The sequence below is a fragment of the Neoarius graeffei genome, chromosome 18, assembly GCF_027579695.1.
Source record: "Neoarius graeffei isolate fNeoGra1 chromosome 18, fNeoGra1.pri, whole genome shotgun sequence".
NCBI classification, from domain to species: domain Eukaryota; kingdom Metazoa; phylum Chordata; class Actinopteri; order Siluriformes; family Ariidae; genus Neoarius; species Neoarius graeffei.
In genome coordinates, this window is record NC_083586.1 from 37,730,126 (window position 1) to 37,747,041 (window position 16,916).

The window sequence follows — 16,916 nt, forward strand, 5'->3', positions numbered from 1 at the left end:
CACCCTGGACAAGTCGCTAGGTTATCGCAGGGCTGACACAGAGGCAAACAACCATTCACACCTATGGTCAATTTAGACAGTCGGGGAAACCGGAGCACCCGGAGGAACCCCACGCAGACACGGGGAGAACATGCAAACTCCACACAGAAAGGCCTTCGCCGGCCGCTGGGCTCGAACCTTTTGCTGTGAGGCGACAGTGCTAACCACTACACCGCCATGCCACCCCCATTTTAGTTTTATTTTTTCAAAACACCTTGCTAGTTAAGAAACTTTCCATCGACTAGCTTGGCCTGTTTTGTTTTGGTAGCAGGTCAAACAAACCCAGTGTGAATTTTTTTCAGAACGGATTTATAACAATTATACATTTTTAGATGTTCCAAAGCTTTAAAAAAGAAAAAAGTAGTTTTTTTTGCTGCGACACAGTTTTGAAGAAGTAAAACGAAGAGGAGGAGGTGCTCTCTCTCTCTCTCTGATGGAACTGAGTGGGACTGAACCACGCCTCATGTTCCCTCACGCCGGCCATATTGACGGGCCTCCCCTCATCTCTCTCAGCTTCTGCTGGATATTTACTGCTTAAACCTTAGTTCTCTCTTCTCTTCTGTCCGAAATAGCGTGCCAACAGGATACAGCGGCTCTTCAACATCATTTCAGGATATTTTCTGGTCCTGTACTGTCATTTCTAAAGGATTTCTGGAGTTTATCTTTATCTCTAGCAGGACGCCGAGGTGAGTTTCCCCCTCATCTGCTTCACTCGCAGCCGGTTCGCTTGTTCAGACATCTGCAGGCTTAGCAAACTCTTTTACCCTTACACACTATCATACCAGAACACTCATGTTTACTGTAAAACGGTTTATTATGATTTTTTTTTTTTAAAAAAGAGCTTGTTTGGACCTGGCACAGTTTCAGCTGTACACCAGGGACAGTTATTTGTGTAATAGGTCCTATGTAGCGCTGGAACATCCGCCCAAAGCCCAAACAGGACTTTCTGTAAAGACTCTGCGTCCTGTTTGCGCATATTAACTTCGTGATGGAGATAAAAAGCCCTTCAAAATAAGATGTGTGTATATAAAACGCCAAGACTTAATTTTAGGACTGCAAAGCGGATTATAAGCGATAAAGTTTCAGTCTGGGCTTCTCCATATGGCAGAATGGCTGCTGTCACAACTTCAGGATCTAAACTAAAAGCCTTAGCCGCGTTGCTAAGATACACGGATTAGCATAAAGGCTAATTTCACCTCAGGGCCTCTTCTAGTTATCAGTGAAAACAATTTAAATATATACGTATTTTTTCCCCTCATATATGTGTTCAGGGTAAGCTCTGAAAGGTCTACAGTTCGTTTAAAAGGTTGTAAGTGTAAAAAAAAACTGGCCTACTTTTTAATAGTGGTTTGTTTTGCAGTATATATTTTTTGTAACTTGGTGACTAGAACTGTGCGATATGGCAGAAGTATCATATCGCGATACTTTTCACGATACGCTAGCTTCGGTATATAACTGTATAGCGCTGGAACAGGACTTTTTGTAAAGACTCTGTGTCCTGTTTGCGCATATTAACTTCGTGATGGAGGGGAAAAAAACTTCAAAACCCAGGACTCAATTTTAAGATTGCAAAGCGGATTATAAGCGATAAAGTTTCACTCTGGGCTTCTCCATATGGCAGAATGGCTGCTGTCACAACTTTAGGATCTAAACTAAAAGCCTTAGCCGTGTGGCTAAGATATATGGATTAGCATAAAGGCTAATTTCACCTCAGGGCCTCTTCTAGTTATCAGTGAAAACAATTTAAAAAATATATATTTTCCCTCGTATATGTGTTCAGGGTAAGCTCTGAAAGGTCTATAGTTCGTTTAAAAGGTTGTAAGTGTAAAAAAAACACACCCTGGCCTACTTTTTTAATAGTAGTTTGTTTTACAGTATATTTTTGTAACTTGGTGACTAGAACTGTGCGATATGGCAGAAATATCATATCGCGATACTTTTCACGATATGCTAGCTTTGGTATATAACTGTCTAGCGCTGGAACAGGACTTTTTGTAAAGACTCTGCGTCCTGTTTGCGCATATTAACTTCGTGATGGGGGGGAAAAAACTTTAAAATAAGATGTATAAATAAACCCCCAAGACTCAATTTTAGGACTGCAAAGCGGATTATAAGCGATAAAGTTTCAGTCTGGGCTTCTCCATATGGCAGAATGGCTGCTGTCACAACTTTAGGATCTAAACTTAAAAGCCTTAGCCGTGTTGCTAAGATAGACGGATTAGCATACGGCCTTAGCCGTGTCGCTAAGATGCACGGATTAGCATAAAGGCTAATTTCACCTCAGGGCCTCTTCTAGTTATCAGTGAAAACAATTTAAAAAAATGTTTTCCCTCATATGTGTTCAGGGTAAGCTCTGAAAGGTCTATAGTTCATTTAAAAGGTTGTAAGTGTAAAAAAATAAACTGGCCTACTTTTTAATAGTGGTTTGTTTTACAGTATATTTTTGTAACTTGGTGACTAGAACTGTGCGATACGGCAGAAATATCATATCGCGATACTTTTCACAATACGCTAGCTTCGGTATATAACTGTATAGCACTGGAACAGGACTTTCTGTAAAGAGACTGCGTCCTGTTTGCGCATATTAACTTTGTGATGGAGGGAAAAAAAAACTTCAAAACCCAGGACTCAATTTTAAGATTGCAAAGTGGATTATAAGCGATAAAGTTTCACTCTGGGCTTCTCCATATGGCAGAATGGCTGCTGTCACAACTTCAGGATCTAAACTAAAAGCCTTAGCCGCGTCGCTAAGATGCACGGATTAGCATAAAGGCTAATTTCACCTCAGGGCCTCTTCTAGTTATCAGTGAAAACAATTTAAAATATATATATTTTCCCTCGTGTGTGTTCAGGGTAAGCTCTGAAAGGTCTACAGTTCGTTTAAAAGGTTGTAAGTGTAAAAAAAAAAACACCCTGGCCTACTTTTTAATAGTGGTTTGTTTTACAGTATATTTTTGTAACTTGGTGACTAGAACTGTGCGATATGGCAGAAATATCATATCACGATACTTTTCACGATATGCTAGCTTCGGTATATAACTGCATTTTCGTGCTAAATGAGTGTATCAGCGATTTATTTATTTTTTTAAAATCTAATGTTGACAGAAATCAAGTTAACAAGGAAAATGTAACATTTGGTGCACTTATGATATATGTTTTAATCTCTGGTCAGTGCTGTGCCACAATGGGAGAGTTCGCCAAACTAGAGCGTGATGTAATATTGCGCATGCGCATAAAATTGGTTGGCAAGAACCATTCACAATAGCAGAGGCTCCAACTCTCCTGCCATGATTAGGGAACATTTAGAAAATCCGCCCACGGACAACATAAAAATCTCCCGCCTGCCCTGACTACACATGATTAATTGAAAAAAATATATAACTTTTTATGTTTGTTGATGTAAATTAATAATTGACTTTCCACTTTTTGTATGTCTGAAATTGTATGGGTGGACTCAAGTGTGTACCCTGTGGTATATGCTGATTCCCCAGTCGGTACACCGATCGGTGTAACGGGGGGATTGGAGTGAATGCCGGAGGTATGCGCGCACAGATCAAGTGCGCGTATGAATCAAGCGGAATTCGGTGCGCCACGGGGTGCACACTTGAGCCCGCCCAATGTCTTAGCAGTTACCGATAAAGCATACAGACGGCGCTATTCATGATACGCGCGAGAGAACGAGAAAACCCGTGACACTCAAACATTTTGTTTGTTTGTTTTTTGCGTATGCATTTATCACCTGCTCGTCTTTTAACTTTGTTCTCTTGAATGAGATAATGAAACGAAGTTCCGTTGGTGGAAATGGCAAAAGCCAAACTACGAAGAAAAAATATCAGAAAATCACCAAGATAAAGTTCGGATTGCCCGTTGCGATGGTTGCCAGGGACGAATGGCGGACTATTTTGGACGCCAGCAAGACGACCTATATCTGACAGGGTTAGATCACCAGACCAGATGTTAGATTCTAACGAACTTGTCTGACTTTTACTAACTTAGACTTGAGGCCAATTTATGCTGACAACCCAGTCCTCGCAGATAGCGTCGCAGACAGTGTCTGCGTAGCCCCCCCCACCTTCGCAGACGCTCTGCGCGCACCTCCCAAAAATTGTGACCACCGCAGAAGCCTCGCAGACAGCGTCGCAGACAAGAGGGCTCTGATTGGTCCACTCTACAGCCGCTGTACACGCACTTCCGCTTCCCTACTTTCCCGGTTTGGTTTGTTTTCACGACCGGCATTTTTAAAAACACGAGCGAAGATGGAGCAGCACGAAGAGCGGTTGATCGAGGAAGTACGTACATCTATACGACTCCAGTTCTAGTCATTATAAAAAAAAAAAAAGTTCTAGTCATTATAAGTAACCGGAGGATAAACACTCCACTAACCACACCCACCAACTACTCCTAGTGACTTCGCGCCCCGTTGCGTTGTGCCGGTGAATAACATCGCGCACGCCTATTACTCCCCGCTCAACGATAAATTACAACTGTCTGCGAAAAGCTATCTGCGAAAGCCTTGTCACAAGAGCATGCAGAGGCCTTTAGAAATAGAATATTATTAGAAGAACATTATCATTAGAGGGTCTACCATTGGCAGTTTATAATAGTCATTATTGACATTAGCATTGACTTTAGGCATATTAAAATTTGGTCTATATCTCACACACGCATTATAGATAATATAAAACTCGCCTTCACGCCTACAGCGCTCAAACTTGTCTCCCTCCGAGCTACTCGCAGAGAGCGAGACTCTCCCTCTTTGCAATTTCCCAAGTTGGAGCCTCTGCAATAGCTGACAAAGTTGCATCATCACCTAGTTTTCGTAGCGATTTATTGCAGTATGCAAGTTCGTTGCCAACTGATGCTCAGCAAAGATATGCAGCAAAGCTTCTGTACAACGGTGGCACCAAAGGTTTGCCTGATCTTTACGCAGTTACGGACAAATGGGACCCAAATCCAAGCGCCTGACCTGACCTTCGGCGATATCTACCTGTATTTGATTGACACGCCTTCAATATACACAAAAGAATCAATGAAAGCCTACAAGTCTCTTGATGCATACAAGTGTTAATTATTCAGTTGTTTTATTGAAATACTCATTTATATTTGCTTTTTGTGCCTCATAATAAGACAAAGATTAAATAGGCACAATATAATCTTTGAAACACAAGTTAATGTTGCTTCACACGTGCTCACCAAAGATATCCAGTACAGTACTAAACTTAAGCAAGTTCTACATTTAGAATGCACAAGCAGGGTTTTAAATCCAGGCTGTGCTATTTATCTTCAAATACATATGAAAAGTTCGACCAATCTTCTAATGTCAAATATTTATCCTGCAAAAAGTACATAAATTTGCCGCGAGTGTGTTTGCGGAAATTGTACTCGTGTACTGCATACAAATCAGGGCTGAACGATATGGACAAAATTTCATATCTTGATATTCATGCCAGATCTCGATATCGATAAGATACGATATGACTACGGGTTCGGTGAAAATCAAGCATTTTTCAGAAAAATAAAAACATCATAACACAAAAAAAATGTGGAAAGTGCAGTTTTATTTTTAAGAACTCACTGCCAGTCATCAATATTAACATAAATTTTAATTACATAAATTATTTATAACGCTTGTCCAGCGCCCGAACCATTATTTTAAAGCCCTCTTTCGAGACTGTGTACACAGGTACCATGTCTTTTGCAATGTGGTATGTTATAGCATCTGTAATTTCTTTATGTCTGGTGGACGTCGACTCGTACGGTGTAACGCTACTGAATGCATCAGCAATCAAACTTTGCTTTGGCTTATTTTGGGATGACTGAGAAGTCCCCGGTGTTTCTCTCATTGTCATATACTCTTCGTGCAGCACGTGATGGTGTTGTTTCAGGTGGTGAAACATGTTTGTTGTGCTACCTTGTTTCGTCGCAATTTTTGCTAAGCACGACCTGCACAACACCTCACTCTGGTTAACATCGTCCTTTTTGAATCCAAAATACCTCCAAATAACGGAGGATGATTTATGTTTTGGCACCAAGTCAGATTCTGCACCGCCACCGGCCGCATTATCTTCCTCACTCATTTTCTTTCTTTCTTTTTAATTTCCCTGCTGTGTCTGTAGTGTGTGCGCGCGTCAGTCTCCGTCTCCCTCACTCCCACCCTGATATGTTTGTCATTGGTTGGCTTCAGCTGTCGATCCACAGCAAGCATGAAATAAGGTTTGTGGTTGGCTGTCCTTAGCGGTGCATTCAAGGGCAATCGTAAAATGATGTTTGTTGTGACTGCCAGAGCTGTACGTGGGCAATTCCATGTAAATGTCAACCTCACCATGCAAAAATAAAGCAACATGTAATACATCAAAACCACTCCCAGAGATCTCACCTAAGCCTGTATTTTACAGATGTGAATAAGTTGAACCAATTTGTCACAAGAATCGTTCCCTTCGCCTTAATATGTCAGTCTTTCTTTCTTATAATGTAAAGCCCAAGCTAAAATCAACTTTGATCATGTACAATTCTATATTATTGCCACAAGCCACAGAAATGTATGCTAAAATCCACAAAACAGCAAAACAATAGCCATCCTAAATATTATTTAAGAACTTTGATAGTTTTAGCTGATATTTAGAGAGTTTTTCAAAGGGTTATGGTGGTTAAATTGCTGATTTTCTAAACATATGCCATGTCCATTTCAGACGCGTCACATCCATAACGGAATTTCGTCACATCCATAACGCTGACTTTTCCTTCCGAAACTCTGCATGAAATACAAAATATTTTAAACAAAGATTTTTTTAATATTCACCTTGGACCACTCTATCAAATGGATATCTCCATTTCGACATTAGGTTTACAATTTCACAGAGTTTGATAAAAATGTACAGTCACCCAAGAAAAGTAATACTTTTTCTGTCACATCCATAACGCATCTTTTATTGGCGTTTTCTGGCATGCCCTAGATGTACTATGGGAATTGTTCTTGCTCTATCACTTCTCCAGTATGGTACAGCCTCAAAATATGCAACACCTGTTTAAATACTGGGAGACAATAAAACATGCACTGGGTCATTTGTTGCCATTTTGAGTTCAAGTGTCACGTCTATAACGCTGGAATTGCTCACATGCAGGGCAAGCGCGGGGAGGGGAAATCTATATCGTCTATATCTTTGCTTTTTCAATATTAATATCTTGAATGTTCATATATAGATATGATAACGATATATCGTTCAGCCCTAATACAAATCAGCTGCTCATGCGTTTTTACTCATCTTTTGGTTGATATCTAAGCAATGTCATAGCACAACAAATTATTTCTGATGAGGAAATTCTATCTAATATCATAATATTAAACTGCAAAACAAAATAATAAAAATTGTCTTACCAGATATAAAGTGTCGAAACCAAACACGGTCGTTGTCAGTAGATTCCCACTTATCACGCTTAATTGCTGCGATCCAAAGCTTTCGGCGAGCTTCAGGTTTCTTTGGTTTGCGGTAAAAGTTCTTGGGATCATTCTTATCAAATCTGTATGTACAACCGATAACACGACACTACCATAATTAATTAATGACCCGATAACTCCGATCGGCCATTTATAAATGGCCTCTCCTGTGTCTGCATGGGTTTCCCCGACAGTCCAAAGACATACGGTTAGGTTAATATGGGACGGCCTTGAGCGAGGCACCTAACTCCCAACTGCTCCCCGGGCGCTGTTAGCATGGCTGCCCACTGCTCTGGGTATGTGTGTGCGCTCGTTGCTCACGTGTGTGTACGCTCGCATATGTGCGTTCACTGCTTCAAATGGGTTAAATGCAGAGAGGAATTTCACAAGTGTGTGATGAATAAAGTTGTGCTTTCTTTTCTTTCTAGAAGTACTGAAGGTTGCCGGTCATTTTCAAGGTACACTAACTTGGACTCATATTGCTGTATTAAGTGTTAAGCATGGTGGTGGTAGCATCGTGCTCTGAGGCTGTTTTGCTGCCTGTGGAATGGAATAAAGTCGAACTACTACTACAGAATTCATCATAACTTCAAACCATCAGGAACTTGGACACAATTGAGTGTTCTAACAGGACAGTAACCCCAAATACACATCAAAGTTGTTTGTGTACTGGATAAAGCAGTCTAACATTTAAGCTTAAAACAAGTCCTGATCTCAACTCTATCAAAAATATGTGGACTGTACTTAAAAGTCGAGCTCGTGCCAGGAAAAAAACATTTAATTAAACTCCTCCAATTCTGTCAAGAAAAGAGCTCAAATATCCAACCAAAATTCTGCTCGAAGCTTGATGGCGGCTACCAAAAATGCCTGGTGAAGGGAGAACGTTCTAAGGAACATTTAACCAAATATTAGACACATAATTTTGACCCTTTATTGATTGTAGAAAACACAAAATAAATAGAAATTTGTGTACCAAATAATTTTTTCTATTAAAGATGTCTGTTGTACAATCATTGTGCCACAGAAAAAGTTTGAAGAAATCATTGAAAGTCCAATATTGCCATGACATTTAATGTCTGTGTATATGTAAACTTCTGACTCTTAAAGTAATACAAACTAAAGGAAACAAGAAGATCACTTAATGGCGGAATTTGGTGTAATTTGGACACTTGTGACAACCAGACTTCCAGTGTTGGGACACGAATATGAACATGAGGAACTCTGAGTAGGCGTTGTAGTATGATTATAATTGAAGAACAGCGTTGTGGTATCTGGGACTACACACAGATGAAAAGTCTAGCATTTCAGAATTGTTCGTGTTTCCTCGCCTAGTCTGACAACTTCTATGGCGTGTTCCTTGATAGCCAGCATTGACAACGTATCTCGTGATGTCAAAAAAAAAAAAGTATATGGTGTGAGTCAGTCATGGTATATCCTGGATATACTATGAACTGGCATCACAATTTCAAGCTACACGGCTGACTCGAGTCACAGCTGTGGCTCCACAAGCATTTCTCTGTGTGTAAATCTACGTATCATGGTCATGCCTAGTGAGGCAGGGCGTAGCATGGTACACTGCACATGCGAAGGTTGCGCCGACATAAACAACAAACATGGCTGCCTCCAGTGAGTTTATACTGAGGTTCGAGTTTAACACCTTTAGTTTGGAATTTTTTGTGAGGGATATTTTAAGTTATTCCATGAAATCGAGTTGTACATGAGCTGCTAGCTGACGAGGTGCGTAGCACCAAGTTGGCTATAAGCCATGTACAACGAGATTGTGGATAGAATAAAACAATTGTTCCACTCATTCACTGGATTTTGAGTTTATTTTTTGCAAATTCGATAACTTTTTTATATAAAACGTCTGACAAAATAATTTCCACTTGGAATGCAAACAAATCAGCAAAATGACACTAGCAATTTGTGAAAAATGCTCAATCGTTCTTGAAAAAATAAAGATGTTCTTACCATCAAATACTTTTGTTCCATATTTTGTTGCGGTTTTTTTTATTTATTTATTTTTTTTTTGGGGGGGGGGGGGGGGGTTCGAGGTAGTTTTTTATTTTGTCCTCAGTTTAGCAACGTGCTCCGCCATTTTGTTTTTCTCTACTCATGGTATATGAGCTGATAGCCTAATAGAGCAGCCAATCAGAGCACACGATTGCTCATATCCAATGAATGCGGATCGAATAAAAATCAAATGTATCATGCACTGAAAGGCACCGGTAATTATGGATTCTTTTCGGTGATTGGCATAGTACTATTTTCCGAGGGGCACCGGTCACTGAAGAGAATCCATAATTTCAACCGGAGTGCCTCGGTGCATGGTATATTAGATTAATGTACTGTTTGAGCAAAGGTTTCATTCTTTCTTTTGTGTAAAGTTTAAACGTGAAATAATTAAATATAGACGAGGTTTTAAAGAACATGTCAGAACTTCTGGGTGTTTTTGGTAACTTTTTTTTTTTTTTGAGGTTCTAGCACAGGTACAAACTATATAGGCTACGTTAACCTCCTAATGATGAGTTAGATGGATGTCGGATACATGGACCGTATTAGTGTGATAACCACATGTACATCAGGAAGACGCTCCTATCTGTGTGATTTATCCTTGGATCACTGATCCTGTGTGACTTTTAAATCATAATTATTGCCCATCCTCTGGCTACAGGATATGACACGTGTATCTGTTTGGAAATTGTATCCTGTATGAATAGTACTTTAGTTGAAATAGTCAACAAAAAATGAAATGTAAGTGATTAGTACCTTGGCTATGTTATTGTTTGGTGTCATCTCGCCTCGGATTTTCTTAAGTGATTACTTGGGATGGTTAATTAGATGGAGGATATGAAAGAATCTTGCCTGAATGTCTATCAAAATAATTGAAACAATTTAAAGACTGAAACGATATCCAAAATCACTTCTTGGCCAGTCAGCGCTTCTCTTTTTCCTGAGTAAATTCAGAGTTATGGTCCTTTTCCACTACTCTTTTTCAGCTCACTTCAGCCCGACACGGCTCGCGTTTCGACTACCTCAGAGTGGCGCGACTCAGCTCGCTTCAGCCTTACTCAGCACCCAAAACTCGCACGGTTTTGGAGTGGGGCTGAAGCGAGCCAAACCGAGCCGAGTGGGGCTAGGGGCGTGAGGAGACACTCCCCTGTGCACTGATTGGTGAGGAGGAGTGTCCTCACATGCCCACACACGCCCCGCGAGCAAGCTGGGATCTGTAAACACCGTAAACCCGGAAGAAGAAGAATTACGAATTACGAGAATTTCTGAAGCCTTATGCGCCTCGCCTCATCTATACGCTCTTGCCAGTATCTGTTGGCGTTGTCGGTGACAACAAGCCACAGCACCAAGACCAGCAACACTAACGGCTCCATGTCCTCCATGTTTGTTTACTATCCGGGTCGTGAGACTACCGCTTAAAAGATCACTGATGTCACTGTTTGCGCTGCCTAACGACATCACGTGACGTCCACCAACTTTCACTAACTCCACCCAATGTGTCCACCCACTTCCAGCCAGCACGGTTCAGCACGGTTGTAGTCGAAATGCAACTCTGACAGCCCCACTCAGCCCAACTCAGCACCGCACGGCTCAGCCCAACTCAGCCACGTTGGTAGTGGAAAAGCGGCATTGGTGTTTTATAAAAGTAACGATGATGCCTGCAGTGTTTCGGGAAGTCTTTTTATTACAGCGTTGATCCAAATGGAGGTGGAGAGGGTGTCTGTAGGTTATTTTAATCTCGGTTATATCCCTGAGCAGGCTCTGTTAATACATGAGTAAATGAGTATGTGGCTTTGCTTACGTCATTTCACACATGAATGGAAGTCAGACCACATGATGACTCTAAATGATCTAATGATCTCTCACTTAGAGGTGAATTTTTGTTTGTGTGTATGTGGGGGGGGTGATGACAGGGATGACTTTACATCTAGGTTTCAGTGGAACGTGTGGGCCATGGAGAGAAGTATTGTTCATTTCTCACTTTCACGTTTAAAGTTGTGTAACAGTTCACCACCAGAACGTCTGCAGACTGTTGCCTTAATTTGTGGAATTATCCATTCTTCCTAATTAAAGCCTGTCTTAAGTCAATATTTTTCATATTGTAATCGCCAAACCTTTTGATAAGTTTAAGAACAAAATATTAAAGCTAGACAGCCTTTTGATTGCGTAAAATTTTGTTCCCTGTGAAATTTGGTCATTGTGATGTTTATTTCTGTAATATCTTAAAAACCCCAGGCCATTCTGTGGCTGGGAAGTTATTTAATTTGAGGGGATTCCCGAGCAAATAATGTGCATGAAATCACTCATTTTGCGCCAACAGAGGAAGTCCGGTGTGTACATGCGCAGGTTTATCACCACCTTTTGGGTTTTATGGCAGCTGGCATCCAAGTGTTGCATTACTGCTATCTACAGGTTTGCCTTGACCGTGCACTGACGGTTACATCATTTCTGTCACTAAACGAACAGCTGATCACACCGACGTGCTCGCTGACCACCGGTATTTATTTGTTTGGTCCTGCGTTTCCTTTCCTTCGCAACATAATGTCTTTTCTCGCTTTCCGTTACTGTAGTCAGTCTTTCACGTTTCATTCGCACACTCGTGTCCTCCATTTTTCCTCTCCTGGTTCAAATTTGTATCTCACAATGCCTTGTGCGAATGGGGAAAGCCCACCACGTGATGCATGATGTAGTATCTTGTATTGTCATAGCGAGGCAAGAAAAAATAGCGGAGAATTTGGGGACACGCAGCCCTAAATTCATTAATTGTTCCATTTTAAAAACCCTAATAAAATTGTCTGTGATTGGAATTCAGTAGCTTTCAGTCCACTAAACAAAAATAACTGGGTGTTGGAAATTTTTTTTTCGACCGACGCTTGAAAAATCTGAAAGGCAGTACAGCTTTAAGTCAATGGTTTTAAAATGGAAGACATCAGACAACACGAATAATAGGATCAGTCCAAGGAATATTGTTTACTCTGGAGCTGAGCACTTGGATTTGTTGCTTTACAGCATCGTAGCTCGTTTGTATTCAAGAGAGAACCTTAATTTGAGTTGCTCTATAAATGTCACTGCTTGTTCCATTTTGCAAATCTGCACAAGATGTACATTTTCGATTCTGTTTGAAAATGTCCGCAATATTATCGGTGCTAGTTATTGCAGTTGAACTTTAACGACAGCGCTGTTGAACACTCAATTCTGGTCAGTCATGAGGTGTTGATTTTAGTTTTCCATAATAACAGCTCTGATTGTAGTGGGCGGCACGGTGGTGGGTTTGAGCCCAGTGGCTGACGGTTGGCCTTTCTGTGTGGAGGTTGCCTGTTCTTCCTGTGTCTGCGTGGGTTTCCCCCCACAGTCCAAAGACATGCGGTTAGGTTAACATGGGGCGGCGTTGAGCAAAGCACTGAACTCCTAGCTGCTCCCCGGGCACTGTAGGGCTCACTTCCCTAAATTGACAGACGATGGGTTGGTGTCTTTAATTGAAAGTGAAAACACGAAAAAACTTGTCATGCAAATATTTAATTAAAGGAAAGAGAAATTATAAAACAGCTCTTGAACTCTGTTTTTGCAACATATTGTGTCTTGTTAGTGGTGAGCAAGCGTTTTGTTTCCCTATGCCTTCAGCATTGACAAATAATCACTTGCTCGCCACTGGCAAATAACCATGTTTTGTTCAACCTTGTCCAAAAATTGCTCATTCTTGTGCAACTTGATGTTTGCTTAATGTTTATGGAAGGAGTCTCCAGTGTCAGGAGTTTGAGCAGAGGCAAAGTTGTTCATTTAAGGAATGTCTTCAGGATAGATGGTGTGTGTGGTATTAACTTGAGGAAAAAAAGATGCTGGCGTGGTGCAATGTTTAATGTAAATGTATTTATAAAAATAATACAACATGACAGGGATCGAAACAGGCGGTCGCCCACTCGCCAATGCGAGTTGGAAAGGGTACGGGCGACTAGTGACATGTACTCGACTGAGTGGGCAACTGGCTCGCCACGCTATATATATATATATATATATATATATATATATATATATATATCTCAAACTACTCACTGCCTTGATGGTTTCTATCAATGATTCTCGCCCATTTTAAACAGAACTTGGTCTATTTTACCGTTTTTTACGATAATTTCAATAGATTTTGTGAGACATTTGTCAAGTTGGTATAGACGCGGGCACCACCATATTGTTTACGTGTGCAGTATACACCGCTACATGCAGCATGGCTGCGCGAAGTTTCGTTTCTTCCCGTTCATTTTCGTTGCTCCCCGTGAAGACAAATGTAACTTGAACCGCTATTGGTCAGATAGATTAGACCCCCGCGAAGTTTAAAAGTCCTTGGCTTGACATTTCTGACAGCTATCAAAACAAACTGATATCGCTCAACAAGTATGATGAGCCAGAGCAGCCTGCAGGTGATGAGAGGGAGTATGTGGCAGGAGATGCAGAGCCCCAGGAGAGACAGAATGAGGAGGTGGAAGATGACGAGGAGGCGCAGCATGATGTGGTGTATGACCCGATTGATGATGATGATGATGATCTGGATGAGGGTTTTGAAGATTGTGATGATAATGAGATGACTGAGGAAGTTGTTTATAGACAGTTGAAATTGATCACTCATGTATGATATGGTTGTATTATATTAATAAATATATAAAATCGGCTTGAAATTTGTAATTATAAATACAGACCAGTGCTACTCCATTCAGACCAGTACCTCTGATACCCCTTTTCCACCAAATCAGTTCCAGGGCTGGTTCGGGGTTGGTGCTGGTTCACAACTCGTTCAACTTGCGAGCCAGCTGAGAACCAGTTTGCTTTTCCGTAGCTCGCGATGCTAAGGGAAGTCACGTCAGTTACGTCGCTGTATACGTCAGTTACGTCGCTACGTTTGCATAAACCTTGGCGTGAGTATCGAAGCAAAAACAACACAGAAGAAGCAGCAGCAACAACAACAATAATAATGGATGACTTCGCATTTGTACAGCTGCTGCTTCTTGTCACTTAAGACCGCGAAAGATCGCCATTTTATTGTTGTTGGTCTTAACAACTCCGCCCCCCCGCTGACGTAAGCGGTTCTTTCCTCTGGCCCAGCCGAGAGTTGGTACTAGCCTGGGACCGGTTTTTCTGGCCCCAGAGTCAGTTCTTTGTCAGTGAAACAGAAAACCCGGTTCCAAACTAAGCACTGGCCCCGAACCAGCCCTGGAACTGATTTGGTGGAAAAGGGGCATGAGAGGCACTGCACTGGTCCAAATGGACCAGTGCTCCCAAATTCCTGTTTCGATCCCTGACATGATGGTTTTTAAGTGTTAAACTTGGCTAATTGTTGTGGTTTAAAAGGAATGAAACCTTTCACTTGTGCTGTTATTGGAAACTAATCAACATCGAGTGGTAATCATTAATAGGGAATGCTTTGGGTTGCATCACACCACCACATTGATTTTATTTTTCTAGAAGCATCATGTTTCATGAACTGATTATCAGATTAGCACATGCCTTCATGAAACCTGAAACAATTTGTTGAATTATTATTATTTTTGACTAATTTTGTAGACTTGTGTTTTTGCGTGTATGAGCATGGAGTACATGTCCTTCATTGGTTCTTTTATTTCTCAAGAGCAGCGTTGAGAAATAAATGTTCTGGTGTTTTTCTGTTCCTCATTAAAATGAATGAAGGTGACTGTTCAGGCTTATTAATATTCATAATGCGCAGTCTGCCTCATGTGGTTTTGAAATGTTTATTTTTAGCCAGAGTACAAGTATTTGTCATTTTAAATGAGTGTTTTGTGATGTGTATGGTGTTCGAACTTCGGAAGACTATAATGCAAGAGCAGAAAGCTGCTTGTTTTTCTGTATGAAATGTATTGAATCATGTTTAACAGCTTACAGGACCAGTTTTCTTTTATCCACGCTACAACTCAGAAATTAATTTAGGTTCATCAACAAAATTGGGAAGATCCGTTTTGTGGTTGGAAACGCTCTGGTTCAGGCCTCTGTTGAAAATTTTCACTTCCTTGTGTCGTTTCTAATGAGCACCATGATATTCGGACTTCCCTTTCACAGAGTGACCTCTTACTGTAGCGTGGGTGTGGCCTTGCAGCGGTGTGGCTTGGAAATATTTTCCACTTTTGAATGCTGATTCGTGGACGGTTATAACACCACACATACAGCACAACTTCTGGATTAGCCAGTTGGAGTCCTCTAATTTTCTCTGAGGGGAAAATGTTTGAAATGGGGAATGTGCAGCCTCAGGAGAATGTCCAACAAGACAATCAGTGCGTTTACATGCACATAGAGAAAATCGAATTTCTGCCGTAGCTCAACTGAAATCGAAGTTCTAAATGCCATGGAAACACCTTAGCTTGGCTGAAATCGAACCGAACTGGATTTCTCGTAATCGAGCTACGCGACCTAGATTATGCGATTGTAGCCGAGCTACTTAGTGCATGTAAACCCTGTCGAGCTACTTACTTCAGCACTGCCCCTTCCGGAAGTGATGACTGACGAGACCACAAGTGGGAAACACAACAGCCTCGGTCGGCATGACAACAGTAGTAGTAGCGAGCAGCAGAAGAGGTCAGGAGGAACAACATCTCTCGATGTTGCTGTCCTCGTCGTCGTTCTTCTTGTGAACACGGAACTGATAACTTTGTTTACACTCTTGAATAGCTCTTCTTCATGACGACAACCGGAAGTGTACCAACACGATGGGGCGTGTAGCGCCACCTGTGGCTCGGGTGCACAATGTACCTCACACAATAGCTTGATTTCCTTGTGTGCATGTAGGATTGGATTTCTCTGGCACCCCTGCTGGGACCCTTAGCTTGATTACCGACAGTAGCTCGATTTGGATGTGCGTGTAAACGCACTGAGTGAGGCATCAAGGACCATCTGAAACTGATTGGACTCTTGTTTCCTGGGTTGTTTTTTTTTTTTTTTTTTTGTGTGTGGCTACTGCCTCATAGAGGCGAAGCAAGGCAGTAGCCTCGGTCATCGTGTTGTGAGAATGAGTGTAACAATAGCGAAACTTCGTAACCAATCAGCACTTAGTCCTGATTAAGTTCGATTACCCATTCTACTTTTGATAAACTTTGGAGCCAATCAGAACCAGAAACCTCCTTATAACTTGGTAGTATCGGAAGATAATCGCCAAATAAGATAAACGAAATTCACCTCATGGTTCGCCAAGGCTACTGATTCGATCTCAAGTCAGTGGTGTTTTATTTTAAGAAAATGTCCCTTTTTTGATTATCACAGCTTTAGTTTGGTCCTTCTGAAAGGTCAAATGAAAGGTTTTGTCAAGTGTTTTGAGCTTTTTGGCAGATGTATTTAGAAGCTGATATCGAACTTCTGCTATTCGCTTTCATTTTTAAATTTTTTTTTTTATTTTAGTGGCAGGGGCGGCACGGTGGTGTCGTGGTTAGCGCTGTCG

At 41.2% G+C, this 16,916-nt stretch overlaps 1 protein-coding gene across 2 annotated transcripts in view; it reads left to right on the forward strand.

Annotated features, from left to right (window-relative positions):
• Positions 1-486: 486 nt before the first annotated feature.
• Positions 487-16,916, forward strand: part of LOC132866168 (radixin) — a 117,805-nt gene continuing 101,375 nt past the window's right edge. Inside the window, exons 1-2 of one of the 2 annotated variants that reach the window (XM_060898771.1) lie at positions 487-725; positions 7,903-7,932. The gene's annotated coding sequence lies outside the window, so the exon portion shown is untranslated. The remainder of the gene's footprint in view (positions 726-7,902; positions 7,933-16,916) is intronic. The other variant, XM_060898770.1, reaches the window with a different exon arrangement.